This window comes from Natrix helvetica (genome assembly GCF_964273705.1).
Source record: "Natrix helvetica genome assembly, chromosome: Z".
Lineage (NCBI taxonomy): Eukaryota > Metazoa > Chordata > Lepidosauria > Squamata > Natricidae > Natrix > Natrix helvetica.
Genome location: NC_138554.1, coordinates 19623346 through 19642903, shown reverse-complemented (window position 1 = coordinate 19642903; position 19558 = coordinate 19623346). Strand labels below are relative to the sequence as shown.

At 45.6% G+C, this 19558-nt stretch overlaps 1 protein-coding gene across 1 annotated transcript in view; it reads right to left on the bottom strand.

Annotated features, from left to right (window-relative positions):
• The window catches only part of TRIM72 (tripartite motif containing 72), a 32614-nt gene extending 19773 nt beyond the window's left edge, over positions 1 to 12841 (bottom strand). The window contains exon 1 of the mRNA XM_081933818.1: positions 12767 to 12841. The gene's annotated coding sequence lies outside the window, so the exon portion shown is untranslated. The remainder of the gene's footprint in view (positions 1 to 12766) is intronic.
• Positions 12842 to 19558: the final 6717 nt, after the last annotated feature.

The window sequence follows — 19558 nt, the reverse complement described above, 5'->3', positions numbered from 1 at the left end:
AACATAAAGTTGTTCTAGCTCCAGACCTTCTCCAAAATCTGCATCTCCTCAAGCTTTTGAGATCACTGGCCAAAACAGAAATGATGAAATAAAAAAGGGGAAGCCACGTTTCCCAAGAGGGTGATGTATGCTTTTAATATTTTTATAACTTTTTAAAGGAAGTTTCTAACTTTGTGCTTCCCTTTTAGCATGAGACCCAGGTTAAATGACAAATCTCTGTCGGCTCCTTCAAGTACTGTTGGTCCTTTCTCTCCTTCAAAGTAACAATGAGCAAACACAGAAGGTTTATCAAAAGAAGGCAAGAACATTTCTGAGTAACAGCTCCATCAACAGAGTTTTGGGTCCATATCTTCATTTCAGAATCATGTAGCCAGAAACAGGCTCACTCTATATTTCATCTCTCTTTATAGCTCTTGTTAAATTATTCCCCCACCTCGGTTGGTCCCATTGTTGATTTTCAAGAAATGTAGGTGTTAGATATTAACATATATCGAGATAAGTCTTCCCTCAGGTCCGCTCCTACAGCGGGAAACAGGTATTCCTCTGATTGGTCAATGGGCGTGCCTCATCCCTATAAAAGGGGAACCCTCCGACCACAGAGCAAGCTGGATCACTACTACTACTAATAAAATGAGCTGTTAAGTTACTTCGTGTCCGTAGTCTGTCTCTCGTTGCCCAGATCTAACATTGGCGACGAGGGTGGGATTGAGAGACAGATAGGACGAAGAACGCTACTTCAAGAATCTCCGGATTTGATCCAGCCCAGGAATTCGGCAGAAATTCCGGCAGCCATCTCAGATCACCGCAGCGCGGCAAATTCAAACTGAGAAGATGGCGATGCATGCTCCCCCCGCTCCTTTCGACCCAGCAACCGACGAATGGGAAGCCTTCATGATTCGCTTCGAGTGTTTCCTCGAAGCAAATGAGTACACGGGGATCACCGATGCAAGAAAGAAAAATATCTTCCTCGGCTACTGCGGAAAGGAAGTCTTCAATACGGCCAGAGACCTCACCGCGCCTACTCCAATACAAGCCGTACCATGGGCGACGCTGAAACAAGCCTTGGAAACACATTACGCGCCAAAACCGTCCCGCCATGTCAGCCGCAAAGAATTCAACATGAGGACTCAAAAGGCGGGAGAATCCATTAACCAATTTGTTGCAGCTCTACGAAGAATAGCAGCCCACTGTGAATACAGGGATTTGGAAGAGCATATCTTAGAGCAATTCATCTGTGGGGTAAGAGACATTTCGTTGCAAAAGAAACTTTTAGCCAACCCGAATCTAACCCTACAGTCAGCGTTGAACAAAGCAAGAGCGTCGGAATCAGCGGAGAAATCAGCAGTGACCATACAACGAAGGGTCAGCGAAACCCAGCCAGCACCGAGACAAACCAGAGTCCACTATGAAGACGCAAGCCCCGACTACGTGGATCCCGAGTTCGAGGACAGTCACCTGATGCAGAGCAGTCACTGGAGGCCTGGGGGAAAACCCGGATCCCGTTTGCCGCCCTGCGCAAGCTGCGGAGGGAATCACCCCAGGTCTACTTGCAGGTTCAGGAACGTTGTTTGTTCGCACTGCAACAAACTTGGGCACATCGCACGAGTGTGCCGGAGCGGAGTCCCTGCCTCACGGCAGCCACCCATGTACCGCCAACAGAAGCCCAACCCAGGGGCTTGGCGAAATCAAAAAGGGCGCCCAGAGAGAAATCCACAAGTGTTTACCCAGAGAGAAACTTCCCAAAGAGCTGAACGAGCGTATTCCCAGAGAGATTACTCACAAGAAAGTGAGCGAGCGTATCCCCAGAGAGAATTCACACAGAGAGCTGAAAGAGCGTTCTACCAAGACGCTCAACGAGAGTATTCTCAGGATGTAGACGATGAGATAGAGTTGACCCAGAGAGAGGAGTTGCGAACGTATCTCACCACGATACATCAGGTCCGCCCTAAGCGGCCCAAAAGGCTGAAAGTCACAGTCCTCTTGGAGGGCTCACCCTGCGAGCTGGAAGTTGACACAGGATCAACCCTGACAATCATTTCATGGGCATCCATGAAACAGGCCATTCCCAGCCTCAGAAAGAGCCAACTGCGCGCTCCAGACGTCCTGCTACGAGACTACCAGGGGAACCAAGTCCCCATCGTGGGCCAAGGCACATTCCACATCCAGTTCAAAGACATCGAAGCCCAGCTGCCCGTGACCATCTCCAGCGCACCATTGCAGAACCTCCTGGGGCTTGATTGGTTTGAAGCCCTTGGATTAGAAGTCACCGGAATCAACGCCGTGAGAAACAGCAGCGCTGAAAAGATCTTTAAGGAGTTCGAGGATGTGTTCAGCTCCGGTCTTGGTAAGTATGTGGGCAAACCAATATCATTTAATTTAGACCCCAATGTGGCGCCAATCCGACTTAAACCGAGACGAGTGCCTTTTGCACTCCGCCCAAAAATAGATAAGGAGATAGATAAGTTAGTGGAACAAGGAATCCTTGAGCCGGTAGATCACGCGCGCTGGGAAACACCTATCGTAACCCCAGTCAAACCAGACGGATCAGTCCGCATCTGCGCGGACTATAAATGCACAATTAATGTCGCGCTACAACAGAGCGCATATCCTGTGCCCGTAGTACAGCACTTATTGCACTCGTTGGGGCCGGGAAAGGTTTTTGCTAAGTTAGATATGGCACAAGCTTACCAGCAACTGCCAGTAGATAGCGCCACAGCGGAGGCCCAGACTATAGTGACGCACAGAGGAGCGTTTAAATGCAACCGGCTACAATTCGGCGTAAGTATTGCTCCAGGATTGTTCCAGAGCGTCATGGAACGACTGTTGCAAGGGATACCGGGAGTCGTCCCATATTTTGACGATATCTTGGTGTCCGCTGCAAACGAGGAGCAACTAAACAAAAGAGTCAGATCTGTTTTGGCCAGAATCAGAGAGAAGGGCCTCCGCCTTAAAAAAGAAAAATGCCAAATTAACGTGCCTAGCGTAGAATTCCTGGGTTATAGAATTGATGGTCAGGGAATTCACCCCACTGAAAAGAAAATAAAGGCGATCCAGGACGCCCCCACACCACGAAATCAAACCGAGTTGCAGGCCTTCCTCGGACTACTTAATTTCTACAGCGTTTTTCTGAGACAGAAGGCGACCGTTGCTGAGCCACTACACCGTCTACTCCAGAGGAACGCACCATGGAGATGGGGACGAGCCGAAGCTGCAGCATTCGCCGGGGTAAAGCGCCTGCTCACCACTGACTCACTACTTGTGCAATACAGTCAGACCCTCCCGCTGGTATTGACCTGCGACGCATCGCCTTTCGGGGTTGGAGCAGTCCTCAGCCACAGGATGCCCGACGGAAAAGAAGCACCCATTGCTTTCTACTCCAGAACTCTTTCATCGGCCGAGAGGAACTACAGCCAAATGGACAGAGAAGCGTTGGCTGCCGTTGCAGGTGTGAAACGTTTCCATGAATACCTCTACGGCCGCGATTTTGAACTCATTACTGATCACAAACCGCTGTTAGGACTTTTGGCGGGAAATCGCCCCACTCCGGTCTCCCTTTCTCCACGCATGACCAGGTGGACTGTTTTCCTGGCTGCGTACTCTTACAAGTTAATTCATCGACCGGGCTCCACTCTAGGACACGCAGATGCGCTCAGCCGTTGCCCATTACCAGACATTTTGCCAGACCCCACTCCAGAAGTACCGGTATTGCTCATTGACTGTTTGGATTCGGGACCGGTTTCTTCCTACGATGTTGCAAGGTTCTCCTCGAAGGACAATTTAATAAAGCAAGTGCAAACTTGGGTATGGAGGGGGTGGCCAAAGGGAAATGTGGGCCCGGAATTCAAAACGTTTTGGTCTAAACGGGACGAACTCTCCGTGTTACAGGGATGTTTATTGTGGGGGGATCGAGTTGTTATTCCTTTTGCTCTACGAAAAAATGTATTGAATGCTTTACATATGGGTCATCCGGGGATCGTGAGAATGAAAGCGTTAGCGAGAAGTTATGTGTGGTGGCCCAATATGGACAAAGAAATAGAGGAGTGGGTGGCCACTTGCGACCCATGTCAGGAGTCGAGACCAGCACCCCCGGAAGCGCCCGCCACAGAATGGGAGAAACCCAAGGCACCCTGGTCACGCATTCATATTGATTTTGCAGGGCCATTCCAGGGTCAAACCTTCCTCATAGTTGTAGATGCTTATTCCAAATGGTTAGATGTAGTCCTAATGACATCAACCACGGCAGAGGCAGTTATAAAGGTTCTTCGGCGACTTTTCGCCACCCATGGTCTACCAGATCTCTTAGTATCGGACAACGGGCCCCAATTCACGGCCATGCAGTTTGAGACATTTTTAGCAGGGTTGGGAATCAGACACGCCCTCATCGCGCCATTCCATCCAGCGTCCAATGGTCAGGCAGAAAGAATGGTGCGGTTCGCGAAAGAGGCCCTCGCCAGGATGGGCCCGGGGGATTGGCAAACACGCATTGACCATTACCTCCTCATTCAACACATTACCCCGAGCGCAACGACGGGTAGGAGCCCCGCTGAACTACTAATGGGTCGCCGCCTACGGTCTCACCTGGACAGGCTCCACCCGAATTACTCTACCTCGGCTCCCCCAGACTCTACAAGTAAGGTCAGGTTTTTTAGAGAAGGAGACACTGTTTATGCTCAAAATTACACAGGGGGGACATTGTGGATACCGGCAAGGGTCATTGGCATCATGGGCCCTCGATCGTATTTGTTAGAGCTAGAAGATGGGCGGAATTGGAGAAGGCACATCGATCAGCTTCGAGGTCGCCTAGCACACTCCAACTTAAGGGATGAGGGCGAAAGTTTCCTGTCCACAGAAAGACAACCGCAGGGAAACTTCATCCCAGGAAACGACGACACCGGCGAGCTAAGCGGGGGACAGGACATCACGCACGCAGCTGAGCAACCCCCCGTCATCACAGCCGCTGAGCAAACCCCCGTCATCGCAGCCGAACAAGAGACCAGGGAAAAGAGCATCGAAAACGCAAGACCTCCAGAAACAGAAAAAGCACCCGATCCTGCAACTACTTCAAACCAACAGGAGACCAGTCCTGCAAGCACTTCAACACAACCTGAACTCCGACGTTCCTCCCGAACAAGACAAACACCCACCTACCTAAAGGACTATGTCACCTACCGCAACGTCCCATCTAGGAGGGGAGGGGTGTTAGATATTAACATATATCGAGATAAGTCTTCCCTCAGGTCCGCTCCTACAGCGGGAAACAGGTATTCCTCTGATTGGTCAATGGGCGTGCCTCATCCCTATAAAAGGGGAACCCTCCGACCACAGAGCAAGCTGGATCACTACTACTACTAATAAAATGAGCTGTTAAGTTACTTCGTGTCCGTAGTCTGTCTCTCGTTGCCCAGATCTAACAGTAGGGGTTAGTAGGTTGAAAATAATGTATGGAGTAATATTTTTTTTAAATCTTCCATCAGCAATTCTTTCTCCTTATCTTCAGATTTCTATTGGGATCAAGTCCTTAATTCCTTCTGTGAAGAAGGCTTTCTGATAGGGCTAACGATGACTCTCATATTCACACTATAAAATCTGGGAAGCTAACAAAATAATAGTACAGGTGGTCCTCAAATTACAACAGTTAGTTTAGTGACCATTCAAATTACAACCAGGGGTGGGATTCAGCCAGTTTGGACCAGTTCAGGGGAACTGGATGCTAATTTTACATCTAGTTCGGTGAACCGGTAGTTGCAAGTACTGGCTGGCCCCGCCCACCCCACCCCGCCCCTCCACACGGCGTGTTTTGGATGCCAAGTAAGACGCCCGCACGGAGGCTCTTGGAAGGTGAAAAACAGGCCTCCCGGAAGTTTCAGAAATCCAGAAACGGATCCATTTCCAGACTCCCAAGGGCCTCCGGAGTCTGGGGGAGGCCATTTTCACCCTCCCAGAGGCTCAAGGAAAGCCTCTGGAGCTTGGGGAGGGCAAAAACACCCACTCACCCCCCGTGGTACAGGAAGCCGAATAGGTCATGCCCACCCAGCAACTGAGAACTGGTTGCTAAAATTTGTGAATCCCACCCCTGGTTACAACAGCACTGAAAAAAGTGACATGAGCGTTTTTCACCATTGCAACATCCCCATGGTCACATGGTCAAAATTCAGACACTTGACAACTCATATTTATGACGGTTTTAGTGTCCCGGGGTCATGTGATCCTCTTTTGCGACTTCTAACAAGCAAAGTCAATGGGGAAGACAGATTCATTTAACAACCATTTTACTACGTTAACTGTAATGATTCAGGTAACAACAGTGGCAAGAAAAGTCATAAAATGGGACAAAACTCATTTAATAAATGTCTCGCTTAGCAACATAAATTTGGGGCTCAATCGAGGACTACCTGTAGTGGGTTAGTTTTCTGAATCTCTTCAGTGATCATTGTAGCGTCCCCATTGTCAAAATTGGCAACTGACTCATATTTATGACTTTTCCACTGTTCTGGGATTATGTGATCACATTTTACTAAAAAGCAAAGGCAATGCAGAAGCCAGGTTCGCTTCACAACCTTATTACTAACTTAACAACTGCAATAATTCACTTAACATCTGTGGCAAGAAAGGTTGTAAAATGGGGCAAAGCTCACTTAACAAATGTCTCACTTAGCAACAAAAAAAATGGGCTCAATTGTGGTCATAAGTTGAGAACTGTATATTCAACCTTTACATATTAAATTGTGTCTAATATTATCTGTCTGTCAAATCTTTAACAGCTTTGAGAGTCCCAATTAGTGCTATTATCCTGGTATTTCCACCTTACCAGACCACCACCTCCTCCTCCTCCTCTTCCTCCTCCTCCTCCAATTTCTCTTAAGAGATCAATGGAAAGCTGCAGTTATTTGCTTATGGTAAATAGCATTATTAGACTAGAAGCATTTGAAATGTGGATTTACAGGCAACTGTTATGTATAAGCTGGGCTGAAAAAATCAGAAATGAGGAGGTGATAAGCTGCCTGGGAAAGCCAAGGGAAATCATCAAAACCACAAAAAAGTGAAAGTTAGAATATTTCAGACGTGATACAACACCCAGAAAAATACGCCATACTTCATTTAATCCTCCAAGGAAAGATTGAAGGCAAACGAGGTCCAAGCAGAAGAAGAATATCATGGCTTCAAAATCTAAGGGACTGGTTGGGACAAAATTCAATAGCACTTTTTCATTTGGCTGTTGATAGAAATAGGGTCGCCAACTTGATTGCCAACATCCGATGACGGATATGGCACAAGAAGAAGAGTGTAGCATTATCTGAATAGTCTGGAAATTTTAAAAAAAGCTGAAGGATAGAGTAGAACTGTTTCATGCAAGGCCCTTGTGAAAATCAATCCTCAGTAGAGTTTTCACAGTGGAAAACAGAGACAAATTTAACAAAATATACATTTCAAAAATATGTTGGCTTTTAATAAAATTATTCTGAAAACACCTTAGAAAACTTAGAAATAACACAACAGCCCTTAGCAATGAGTCAGTAGATAAGACAGAATGTGCCTTTCTTACAATCAGAGGTCAACTTACAACTGCTCCAGTAGAGTTTTCTTCTGGCCAAGATTATGATGTAAACTCTGTTGCAGCTGCTTCTCCTTTGACTGATGGATGGCACCAGGTTGGTTTTCCCCCTTGACATGGCATTCTTGTTGTGAGACAAGGGTTGTGCTGCAAGCTTTTGGTGTCTATTAAATTATTGACCAAAGCAAAATTATGCTTCCCTTCTCCCCTGCACCAAATTCAGAAGACTCTACTCCTACAAATTCATCAGTATAAAAATAATTTGATATATTTTGCTGCCTCAAAAAAGGCCTGGGCATGCAGTTGTTTGCTGGTGCTGATTAATGTGAGTAGAAACAACTTTAAAGAAAACCGCTAGGATAGGAATCATATCATGTCAGGAATGGAAGATTCAGCCTTCACTCATGGTGAATTAAACTGCCTAAATGATTTCCAGCGAGATAATCCTCGACTTATGACCACAATTGAGCCCAACGTTTCCATTGCTATCAAGACATTTGTGAAGTGAGTTTTGTCCCATTTTACAACCTTTCCAGCCACCATTGTTAAGGAAATCACTGAAGTTGTTAAGTGAGCAACAGGGTTGTTCAGTGGCTTCCCCATTGACTTTACTTGTTAGAAGGTCACAAAAAGCGATCACACGAACCCCAGAATACTGCAACTGTCATACATATGAGTCAGTTGCCAAGCGTCTGAATTTTGACCATGTCACCATGGTGATGCTGCAACTGTTGTCAGTGTGAAAAAGTGCCATTGTAACTTCGAACTGTCACTAAGTGAAGTGTTATAAATCAAGGATCACCTGTACATTGTTCCCTTACAATAAACTGAGATGGCCAGGAGCATCTTTAGGGCATGGCTCCCATCAATTTGAAGCAGCTTTCCTTTATTTAGTGATCTTTAGTTCTTTCACTTCAATTCCTACAATTCCTTTATGGAGGACCAGATAGAAGGGAGGTCTGGCTAAAATGGGGGGATCTACCTTTGAAACAAGGTTTCCAAAGAACTCAAGGCAAAACCTATTTAAGATCTTGATTTCTTGGTCCTTCCAAATGTTCTCTGTTCCACATCTACCCATTGTCACTTGGAAGAGTGTGACATGAGGAAGATAAGAGCACCGTAGATGATCCTTGTGACACCTCCACCATTTATTTGACCTGTTACTTGGGATTTTTTCTGAATATGGATTTACCAAACCTCTGATAGACCATTTAAGCTATGTCTTCTGACCTAGGTGTCCCCAAAAAGTACGAAGCAGATTCTTGGTCCCAACAAACCTCTTTTATTAAACGAATGTGAGTTTCTCTCATTCACATTCAGCCAAGGCCTGGCAAACAGTCTCTCAAAGGTGAAGTTATAACTACAGACCTTATCTAATTTGGAAAGCCGCCATGTAAATATTTTCCAAATGAAGTGCCATGCAAGGAAACACTGGGCTTAGAGTCTCTGAGATTCACAGACAGATCTTCACACTCCTGAAACAAACTAATGACCGACGAATGAATTATTTCCTGCAAATGCCCACTCCCCTTTCGCTCCTCTTTTATTTCCTATGGGAGAGTCCAATCACCTGCCACCTGTGGCTTTACTCTCAAGTCATCTCTGACTTCTGAGCTGTTCTTGTCTTCTGGCAGCTCTGCGCATGCGCACACTGGGTACAGGCTCCAGCTGTTCCTCTGCCTCACTGCTATTTAGCTCCGAAGGCAGCTGAGAACTGCTAGACGACCTTAGTTCTATCTCTGCCTCTAACGCATAGCCCTCGTCCGAGCCTTCCCCAGCCTCCAGGACGGGCCCATGTTTCAAATATCTTATGTTGTAAAGTAAGTGTTAGATACTAGCTTCAGTTATAATGGTTTTCACCAAAGGTCCTCTGTTCCGCCGGGAACAGAGGTTTAATCTCATTGGTGGAAGGGTCTGACAGCTCCCTTAAAAGGGCTGCTGTCAGACTCAACCTTCACTGGATTGTACATACTTGTTCTGTTACAATGAAGAGCTGTTGTTGCCTTTAGCCTGAGTGTGCCTGTCCATTACCCAATCAAACAATAAGAAATTCACATTATCAATAGGGAGCACTCATTTATGTCAAGCTGTCGGATGTTTGAAAGCTGGCCTATCTTATGATCCTTGACGAATGTATCTTGTCTTTTTATGTACACAGAGAGCATATGCACTAAAGACAAATTCCATGTGTGTCCAATCACACTTGGCCAATAAACTATTCTATTCTACTCAGGCTCCCACCCACAATCCCAGAAGCTATCCCATCATGTGCTGAGAGTGACAAATAGAAGTGGTTTTTTGTTTTGTTTTAACAGAATAGTAGACTTGGAAGGGATCTTTGAGGTCTTCTAGTCCAACATTTTGGTCAAGCAAGGACTATGCCCTTTCAGGCAAATGGCCGCCCAATCTCTTCTTTAAAATCTCCAGTGATGGCACGCTCGCAGCTTCTGACAGCAAGCATTTCTGAGGGCAAACAATAGGCATTCCTCAACCTACAACCACAATTGAGTCCAAAATTTCCATTGCTAAGTGAGACAGTTGTGAAGGGACTTTGCCCCATTTTTACAACCTTTCTTGCCTCAGTGGTTAAGTGAACCACTGCAGTTCAGTTTGTAACTTCCCTAATGATGGTTGCCAAAGGTGATCACATGACCCTCTGGGACACTTGCAACCATCGTAAGTACATGCCAGTTGCCAAGCATCCAAATCTTGATCAGGTGACCCTAGGGATGCCGCAAAGCGCATAAGTGTGAAAAACATTAATAACTCACTTTTTTCAATGCTATTGGAACTTTGAATGGTCACTAGACAAATGATTGTAAATGGAGGATTGCCTATAGGTTGTTATCCCCAGTGCTCTCAGTGGCTCAGGGCTGCCATTCCGATGGCGAAGCGATTCGCGGCTGGGTCGTTTTGAACCAGAGAACGCTGCCGTATCTGATAGCCTGCTTCTGTCTATGTCTGCCTCATGCCTGCCACACCACGAGCTTTGTGGACCTTCCGACCTTTCGCCGCCGGATCCTTGGACGTGGGCGCTCTGCTGGTACTGCCTTCCAGCTGATTGTCATCCCTAGGCCATGTGCAGTGAGCCTGCACTGTCTTTAATACAGAGCAGTGCCAGCACATGCGCGGAAGCAGTAGTGGGTTCCAGATCCCATCGCAACCAGTATGCCACAACAGGGCCAGGTGTGCTCCTTGGGCACATGCGCTATGCGCGCATGCGCACACCACTGCCCAGTGACATTCAGCTGCTCGGCAGCAGTCGCGCAGGCGCCGCACGCTGTTCACACGTGCACAATTGCCCCATTTCGCTCAAAAAGTGGTAAGGACAGGTGGGCGGGCGGGTGGGCCCAACGAGCCACTGTTCAGGTACAATGGCTGCTGCTTCCAGCTACCCCCGGTACGTGTACTGCCCAGAACCCACCACTGCGCGGACGTATAAACCAGCATGGCTTGTTGCATCCTCAGCACGTATTATGTGCATTGCGTGCGTGTAGGAGAGGGCGGGGCATAGGAGGGTTTAAATGGTGGAGGGAAATACAAAATTACAGGGTTGACTTTATTTCACTCGTTTTGCATTGTGTGGTGGTCGGAAGTACCGGAACAGGCTTATAAAGATTACACTTACCACAGAACTAAGTGCTTAGTCCTCTTGTTTCTTTTCTTTACCTGAATGGAACCTGACATATGCATTTGCCAAGAGTCTAATTCTTAATGGCAGACAAGATTTGTGGATTATTAAATGTGGATTATCAGGGTACTTATTTTCATTCTCTCTCTTTTTTTTTGGTATGGAAGAAGATGGGTGGGTTTTGATTTTTAGTTTTGCCTTTTAAAAACAACAACTGTGACATTGGAAGCTTTGTTGTTTTTGAAGGTTGCCTTCAAGGCGGGGCCATGCAGAAGTCACCCCAATGTGCCCCTCTGACTTTGGGGAGGGGAGGGCTGATTGCTTCCCCTTCGTGCATTGGTTGCTTTCATTGTACAAGAACTTGACTTAGTCCAGTTTCCCTCTTGAGCAAGAGAGGAACGCTAAGCCTGCAAAGGAGCTGCTGTTTGCAGGGAGGGTGGAAATGCTCTATAAATAGTTCAGAAGGTAACCGCTATTTTGCGTTCCATTCTAGTTTTTATAATATATTAGCTGAGTCAACAAAATTTTATGTACATTGAGTTACAGTTAGCAACAAATTATAGAAATCTTTTTAAAAAACCAACCCTCCATCCAGATATTTGAAAATCATTTGGGTTGTAACATATCACTATATAATTATAATTTACCTATACTTGCGTTATGCTGAGCCGCATCATACTCATTTCATGGGTTTCTTTGCCTTATCTCAGTGTATTGCAATTTAAACAAAAAAATAAAATGGCGGTGAATTCTACCTTTATAAGAGTCACCCATATCATAAGATAAATGGCAAATAAATTTGAGAAAGAGAGAGAGAGAGAGAGAGAAGGAGAGAGAGAGAAGGAGAGAGAGAGAAGAGGAGGAGGAGGAGGAGGAAGAAGAAGAGAAAGGAAAAAGAAAAAGGAAGGAAGAAGAAGAAGGGAAAGAAAGAAAGAATGAATGAATTTCATGCTTGATAGAACTTCTTATCTACTAAAAACAGACCTACTGATTGATGCTACTCTTCTTGATGGATCTTACTCTCCTATGATCTACTGAGCTGTTTAACAAGAGCTATTCTCTGCAAAATTGACTTCTATCCTTCCCTCAAGCATTTGAGAAAGGTGTACTTTTAGTATTTTTTTTTTAATAGTCTTCAAGTCAGCCTTGACTCCTGGGGGCTACATGGACAAATCCCTGCCGTTTTCTAGTAGACAACATTTTCAGAAAGGCTTTGTGGCTGTCTTCTTCTTCTTCCTAGAGCTGGGGGAGAATGATAGGCATAGAGGCCACCCAACCATCTTTGCACAACACAGCATGAGAATTCAAAACCAGAACCAAGGGCTTACAATAAGGCAAAATAGGAAGGAAGGAAGGAAGGAAGGAAGGAAGGAAGGAAGGAAGGAAGGAAGGAAGGAAGGAAGGAAGGAAGGAAGGAAGGAAGGAAGGAGAAAAGGAAAAGTGGGAAAGGAAGGGAAGGGAAGAAAGGAAGGAAAGGAAAGAAGGAGAGGAGAGGAATGGAAAAGACAGGAAAGGAAAGGATGGAACAAGACAGGGCAGGACAGGGCAGAAAAGGAAAGGAAAGGAAGGGAAGGGAATCTTACTAGAGCAGAAGATGATTCAAGGCAGAGCAGGTTGCCAGGACTGGAGGATCAGTGACCATCCCAGGACAAATGCAGAAGGCAAGTGAGTGGTTCTGCCCCAGATCTTCCTATATATAGCCCAATGATACATCATATTTCTGGAATGGCATCCAATTTTCTACGTGCATTTCTCAATAGGAAGAGGTAGATGTGACTATTGGTATGGTAAGGTCATTCCTTACCCCACTAGACACATTATTGGAATGCTTAGGGTTTGGGGTGCACCCTTCTACTTGTTCAAATTCTCAAGAGCCCACTAGGAATTAATTTTATACGTCATACTTTGAAAATCCTGACTCTGTTCCACTGGAAGGTAGCCTTTGAATTTCTGAGTACTTAGAACAGCTGCGGAAGGAAGCTATCCAATTTCCCATCTGATGAAATTAACTGGCTGGTAACTGGATGTGGGGGGAAGGGGGTAATAACTGGAGAAAATTGAGTAGGTGGGCAAGGATGGGATGAGCAATTCAAAGTCAGATGGCAGATTAACAGGCTTCATTTACTAGAAATGATGGGGAGATTGACTTGCACCAAGAATGTAGAAGGGAGACTATGAGTGATGGAATAGGACTGTTCTGACCGAGGCTTCCCAAGAGCATGAAGCAAATTCCTTATTCCGATAGAAAACCCTTTTATTAACTTACTGTGAATTCTGCTCCTTCACATCCAGCAAAGTTTTTCAAGGGAGGATTTACAGTCACAGACCTTATCTGGCTTGGAGAGCTGACAGGCCGATATCTGCAAAACTTTACAAGGAGTCTTGGAGAGCCACAAACCAATGAAGCAAACTAATTGTCTCCTGCAAACTCCACTCCCCTTTTGCTCCTTTTTTATTTCCTCTGGGAGAGGCCATTCATCATCCACTTGTGACCTTACTCCCAAGTCAACCCTTGTTCTTTAGTTGTTCCCTTTGTCTGGCAACTCTGCACATGTGCACACTGGGAACAGGCTCCAGCTGTTCCTCTGCCTCACTGATGTCTGACCCTGAAGACAGCTGATAACTGTCAGACAGCCCCATCTCTGCCTCCAACACAAAGCCCTCATCAGAGCCTTCCCCAGACTCCAGGACTGGCCCAAGGTTGATCCCCAACCTCCTCACTGTCCAATTCTACTGCCAGATCCGCCAGCCGCTGGCAGGCCACAACAAGGACAATTTGCTGTGGTCATCTTGCCACAGGCATCTCATTGTGGTTCTCGGCATGGCCAACTCACTGTGGCCAACAAGACAGTTGTCAAATAAGTTTTGCCCCATTTTACTATTTTTCTTGCAGTTGTTTAGTAGCACTGTTGTTTAGTGAATCACTGCAGTTATTAAATTAGTAGCATGGTTCTTGTGATCTAGCTCCCCCATTGACCTTTGCTTGACAAAAGATCACAAAAAGTGATCACATGACCTCGGGACACTACGTTATAAATACGAGTCAGTTGCCAAATTTTTGAATTTTGATGGTCATAAGTATGAAAAATTGTCATAAGTCATTTTTGTCAGTACCGTTGTAACTTCAAATGGTCACTAAACAAATGGTTATAAATCAAGGGACACCTGTAGACATTGCAGAGTGGTCCTATCATAGAATCATAGGTTTGAAAGGAACCTCAGAGGTCATCTAGTCCAACGCCGTGCCAAAGTCAAGAGTCCTTATAGAATCAAGCCCAGACAAATTGTTGTCCAGTCTGTTCTTGAAAACTTCCAGTGTTGAGCATTCACAAATTCTGGAGCCAAGTCATTCCCCTGATTAAGTAATGAATTGATCAATTAATTGATTCATCATTCTCACTGTCAGGAAATTCCTCCTTGTTTCCAGATCGGATCTCCCTCTGATAAGTTTCTGCCCATTATGGTACTTCTTGCCCTGCTCTCAGCTGCTATGGAGAATAATAGCAATAGCACTTAGACTTATATACCGCTTCATAGTGCTTCACAGCCCTCTCTAAGCGGTTTACCGAGTCAGCATCTTGCTCCCAACAATCTGGGTCCTCATTTTACCGACCTCAGAAGGATGGAAGGCTGAGTCAACCTTGAGCTGGTGAGGATCTACACTCTTCCCTGTGCCAGCCCTTCAAGTATAATGCAATCCTAAATTGCATTAACAGAAGGATTCAATCAAGATCGCGTGAGGTACTAATACCACTCTATAAAGCCTTAGTAAGACCACACCTAGGAGTACTGCATCTAGTTTTGGTCACCACACTATAAAAAAGATGCTGAGACTCTTAAAAAAAAATGCAGAGAAGAGCAACCAGGTTGATTAGGGGACTGGAGACTAAAACATATGAAGAACAGTTGCAGGAACTGGGCATGGCTAGTCTAGTGAAGAGAAGGACCAGGGGAGACGTGATAGCAGTCTGCCAATATTTGATGGGCTGCCACAGAGAGGATGGGGGGCAAGCTATTTTTCAAAGCACCCAAAGGCCAAACAAGGAATAATGGATAGAAACTGATCAAGGAGAGATTTAACCTAGAAATAAGGAGAAATTTTCTAACTGCAAGAACAACCAACATTGGAACAACTTGCCTTCAGAAGTTGTGGGAGCTTCACCACTGGAAAGGTTATCTATCAGAAATGGTGTAGGGCAGTGATGGCGAACCTATGGCATGCATTCCACAGGTGGCATGCGGAGCCATTTGTCAGGGCAACGAGGCGCTGTCCTGTCAGCTGGCCAGCGCGCATGCGCGGGCTGGCCAGCAGAGTTCACCGTTTTTAAAAGCCATTTTTTCGCCCTTCCCAGGCTCCAGAGGCTTTATGGGAGCCTGGGGAAGGCGAAAAGAGCCTCCCCCACCCCCCACCCCCGGAGGCCCTCCGGAGGCTTCAGGGACTTCCGCTTTGCTCGGAGGGTCGTTTTAAGCATTCCAAAGGCGTTAGGGAAGCCTCTGGACGGTCCCTGAAGCCTTTGGAGCACTTAAAACGACCCTCCGAGCAAACCCAGGCTCCTATAAAGCCTCTGGAGTCTGGGGAGGGTGAAAAAAGCATGTAAAAATGGGGGGTCGTGCCTGTTGTGCGTGCATGCGCACTGGGGGGTCGCGCATTGCATTATGGGTGCGGCACGCCCGCACACGACCCCCCTGCGCTCCCCCCACTTGTGGCACACGAGCCAAAAAAGGTCCTGTAAGCCTTCTCTTCATTAAGCTATATATATCTAGCTCCCTTAGCCATTCCTCTTACAATTTATCCTCAAGGCCCCTTATCATTTGTGTTGCTGTTCTCTATACACTTTCTATGGCTTTAGCATCTTTCCAATTCTAATCACTCAGTTTTTGTGCAATCCACTATGACATGGTCACCATTTCAAATTCAGTTCCAAAACTTCTCAAGGACCTACCATATTTCCATGTTGAGGGATAATGCATTAACTGCTGGAAATGTCACTTCCTGAACTTAGATTTAAATCCACATTGGCCAACCACAATGGCTGAGACTTCCAGGTGCTGTTACATCTAGCAGGTAACAGCAATGATAATGATAATGATAATAAAAATAAAAAAATTAATCCACTGGTCATTATGTAAAAAAATATGACTTAACTGTATCCAAAAAGTCATGGGAACATAAAGTGGGAAAAGTTATCGAAAATGAGAAGATAAAGATCTTGTGGGACTTTCGAATACAGATGCATCGTCTTTTGGAACACAACACACCAGATATTACAGTTGTCGAAAACCAAGTGCAATTTATTGATATAGCAGTACCAGGAACCCCGGAGTCAAAGAAAAGGAACTGGAAAAAAAATCACAAAATAGGATAAATCACAAGACCTAGACATTGAAACTACGTGATTATGGATGAAACATGTAACAGTGATACCCATTGTCATCGGAGCACTTGGTACCATGTCCAAGAATTTTATAAAATACATCAAGAAATTTCAGCTTCCTGCAATAACACCAGCAGAACTGCAAAAAAACCTGCGCTACTCGGAAAATCGTACATTTTAAGAAGGTACTTGGTTGACACCTAGGATGCTGGCAGCAACCCATATCAACCATCAGCACCAGTCAATAATATTTGTGATATATTTTTAAATGTTCAGTTGACTAATCGTATATAATATATACTTTATATATATAATATTTTTTCCCAGAAAAATCACAGAGGTCTGTTGTAAATACCAAACCACAATGAAATAAGTGTTTTACAATTTGGACAGACAGATGAGCTGACCTTATCCACTTTGCTATCACATTCTCCAACTTTGTGAGAAAGTTTGGCTGTTCCCTTTAGGGATCCTATATTGCCATCTAGTGGCTAATTGATAATGCAAAAAAGAACCCATGTTTCCTGAGGGCTGGAAGGAACCTGGGATGTCTTCTAGTCCAACCCACTGCTCAAAGCAGGATCATTGAAAATATGTTTATTTAACCCATGATTGTAAAGTAACATTGGGCAACAGGCCCAATGGACTGTTCCTCATCTCCATTTCATGGGTTATTTAATTTAAAGGTGTAGCCAATCAAGCAGAGGGAGTAGATTAACTTTTTGCTAGTCAGCTAACTAAGGTATGTAGGAAGCACACCACAATAGTAGTGGAGGATTTTAACTACCCTGACATCAACTGGGAAACAAACTCTGCACCAAGTGGAAGATCCAACAGGTTCCTAACAAACCTAGAAGAAAACATTGTTTCCCAAAAAGTAGAGAAGGGAACAAGGGGATCAGCCATATTGGACTTAATTCTCACTAACAGAGAGAAATGATAGAAGGTGTTGAAGCCACAGGAACCCTTGGGGCAAGTGACCATGCAATATTGGAATTCAACATTATGCAAACACAAGTAGTAGAACAAAGTGAAACTAGAGTCTTGGACTTTAAGAGATCTAATTTCAATAAACTTAGAGAGAGCTTGGGAAAAATTCCATGGATGAGAATCCTCAAGGGGAAAACAAATCAAGAAGCTTGGGAAATTTTGAAAAATGAGATTACAAAAGCCCAGTCTAGCACAATACCAATGAAGAAGAAAAATAACAGCTCCCAAAAGAAACCAGCATGGCTGCATAAAGAACTCTCTGACAAATTGAAAGACAAAAAAGATAAGTATAAAAAGTGGAAGGGGGGGGACATAACTAAGGCAGAATACCAGCAAATAGCCTGAGCATGTAAAAATGAAGTGAGGAAAGCTAAGGCTCACAATGAAGAAAGAGTTGCCACAAAAGTAAAAAAATAACAAAAAAAGCTTCTTCCTTTAGTAGATCTGGTTGCAGGTCGAGGACTTAACACTTCCAACATGTTACAAACAAGAAAAAAGTTAAGGAAACAATTAGTCCATTGCTGGGAGAAAGTGGCAAGAAGGTGACAAGCAACAGGGAGAAAGCAGAACTATTTAACTCATGTTTTGCATCTGTCTTTATACAAAGGGATAAAACAGTCCAACCTATCAAAAGCAGCACCACAAAAATCAGATTAGGAACACAAGTTGAAATAGTGAAGAAAATGGTAAGTGAGCACCTGTCTACCCTAGACGAGTTCAAATCACCAGGACCGGATGGATTACACCCCAGGGTTCTGAAGGAACTGGTAGATGAGATCTCAGAACCACTGAACTATCTCTTTCAGAGATCCTGGAGCACCGGGGAACTACCAGAGGACTGGAAAAGAGCTGATGTGGTTCCCATCTTCAAAAAAGGGGGAAAAAATAGATCCAGGAAACTACAGACCTATCAGCCTGACCTCAATACCAGGAAAGATTCTGGAAAAGATAATCAAGCAACGAATTAGCGAATGCCTAGAAGCAAACAAAGTAATAGCCAAAAGCCAACATGGGTTTGTCAAAAACAGATCATGCCAGACTAATCTTATTGCATTCTTTGATAATGTGACAAAATTAGTGGACCAGAGGAATGCCGTCGATATAGTTTACTTGGACTTCAGTAAGGCATTTACCATAACCTACTACCACTGTTCCCTCTAAGGTGCGCGGCTGCGCGCCCACGCAGGTGGCAAGAAAACACCGTGCAGCAGCTTCCAACTGCCGCGCAGTGTTTTGTATTGTCACAGGCGCCGGAGGCTAGGGAGGTCCTTTGCAGACGGCTAGAACTGGCCACCCGCAAAGGACCTCCCCGGACTTGTTTTGATGAGCGCGGGGGACTGAGTTCAGGAAAGCAAGCCCGGGGAGGTCCTTTGTGGGCGGGCAATCCTAGCTGCTTGCGCCCGGCGCTGCAGCTAAAATAAACCCCCAAAGCCTTTTCAAAGCTCCCGCCGGAGCCCCCGCCCATGGCAGCGGCACCTCCCCCTCTGTTCGGAGCACCTGAGCTGAGCCCTGCGTTACCCCTGCTGCCCCCTCCTCCTCTGCTGTGCTTTTGAGGAGCCATGAGGCCGCGGGAGCCAGTAGGAAGGCGGCGGAGGGGGGGCGGGAGCAGGGGAAAAAAGCCTCATGGCTTCTCAAAAGCACGGCAGCGGAGGAGAAGGCAGCGGTGCCCAGCTCAGGTGCTCCGAGTGGAGGGGGGCGCCAGCGGGATCTTTGGCGGCTTCACTCAAAATGTGGTGGTGCCATTTGAGGAGGAGGAGGAGGAGGCAGCTGTTATTCTGGTGGCGGCAGGAGCTCGTCGGCATCTTCAGCAGCAACCCTGCCCACTGTGAAAAAAGCCGAAAATGGATCCACGCAGATGACGTCGCTGCAACATGACTGGAGGAGGAATTCTGGGAGTTGAAGTCCACAAGTCTTCAAGCTGTCAGGTTTGAAGACCCTGGGGTTTTTTTTTCCTAAAGGGTTAGTGGTGCCAGGATCTTGCAACTTGACAGTTTTAAGACTTGCATGCTT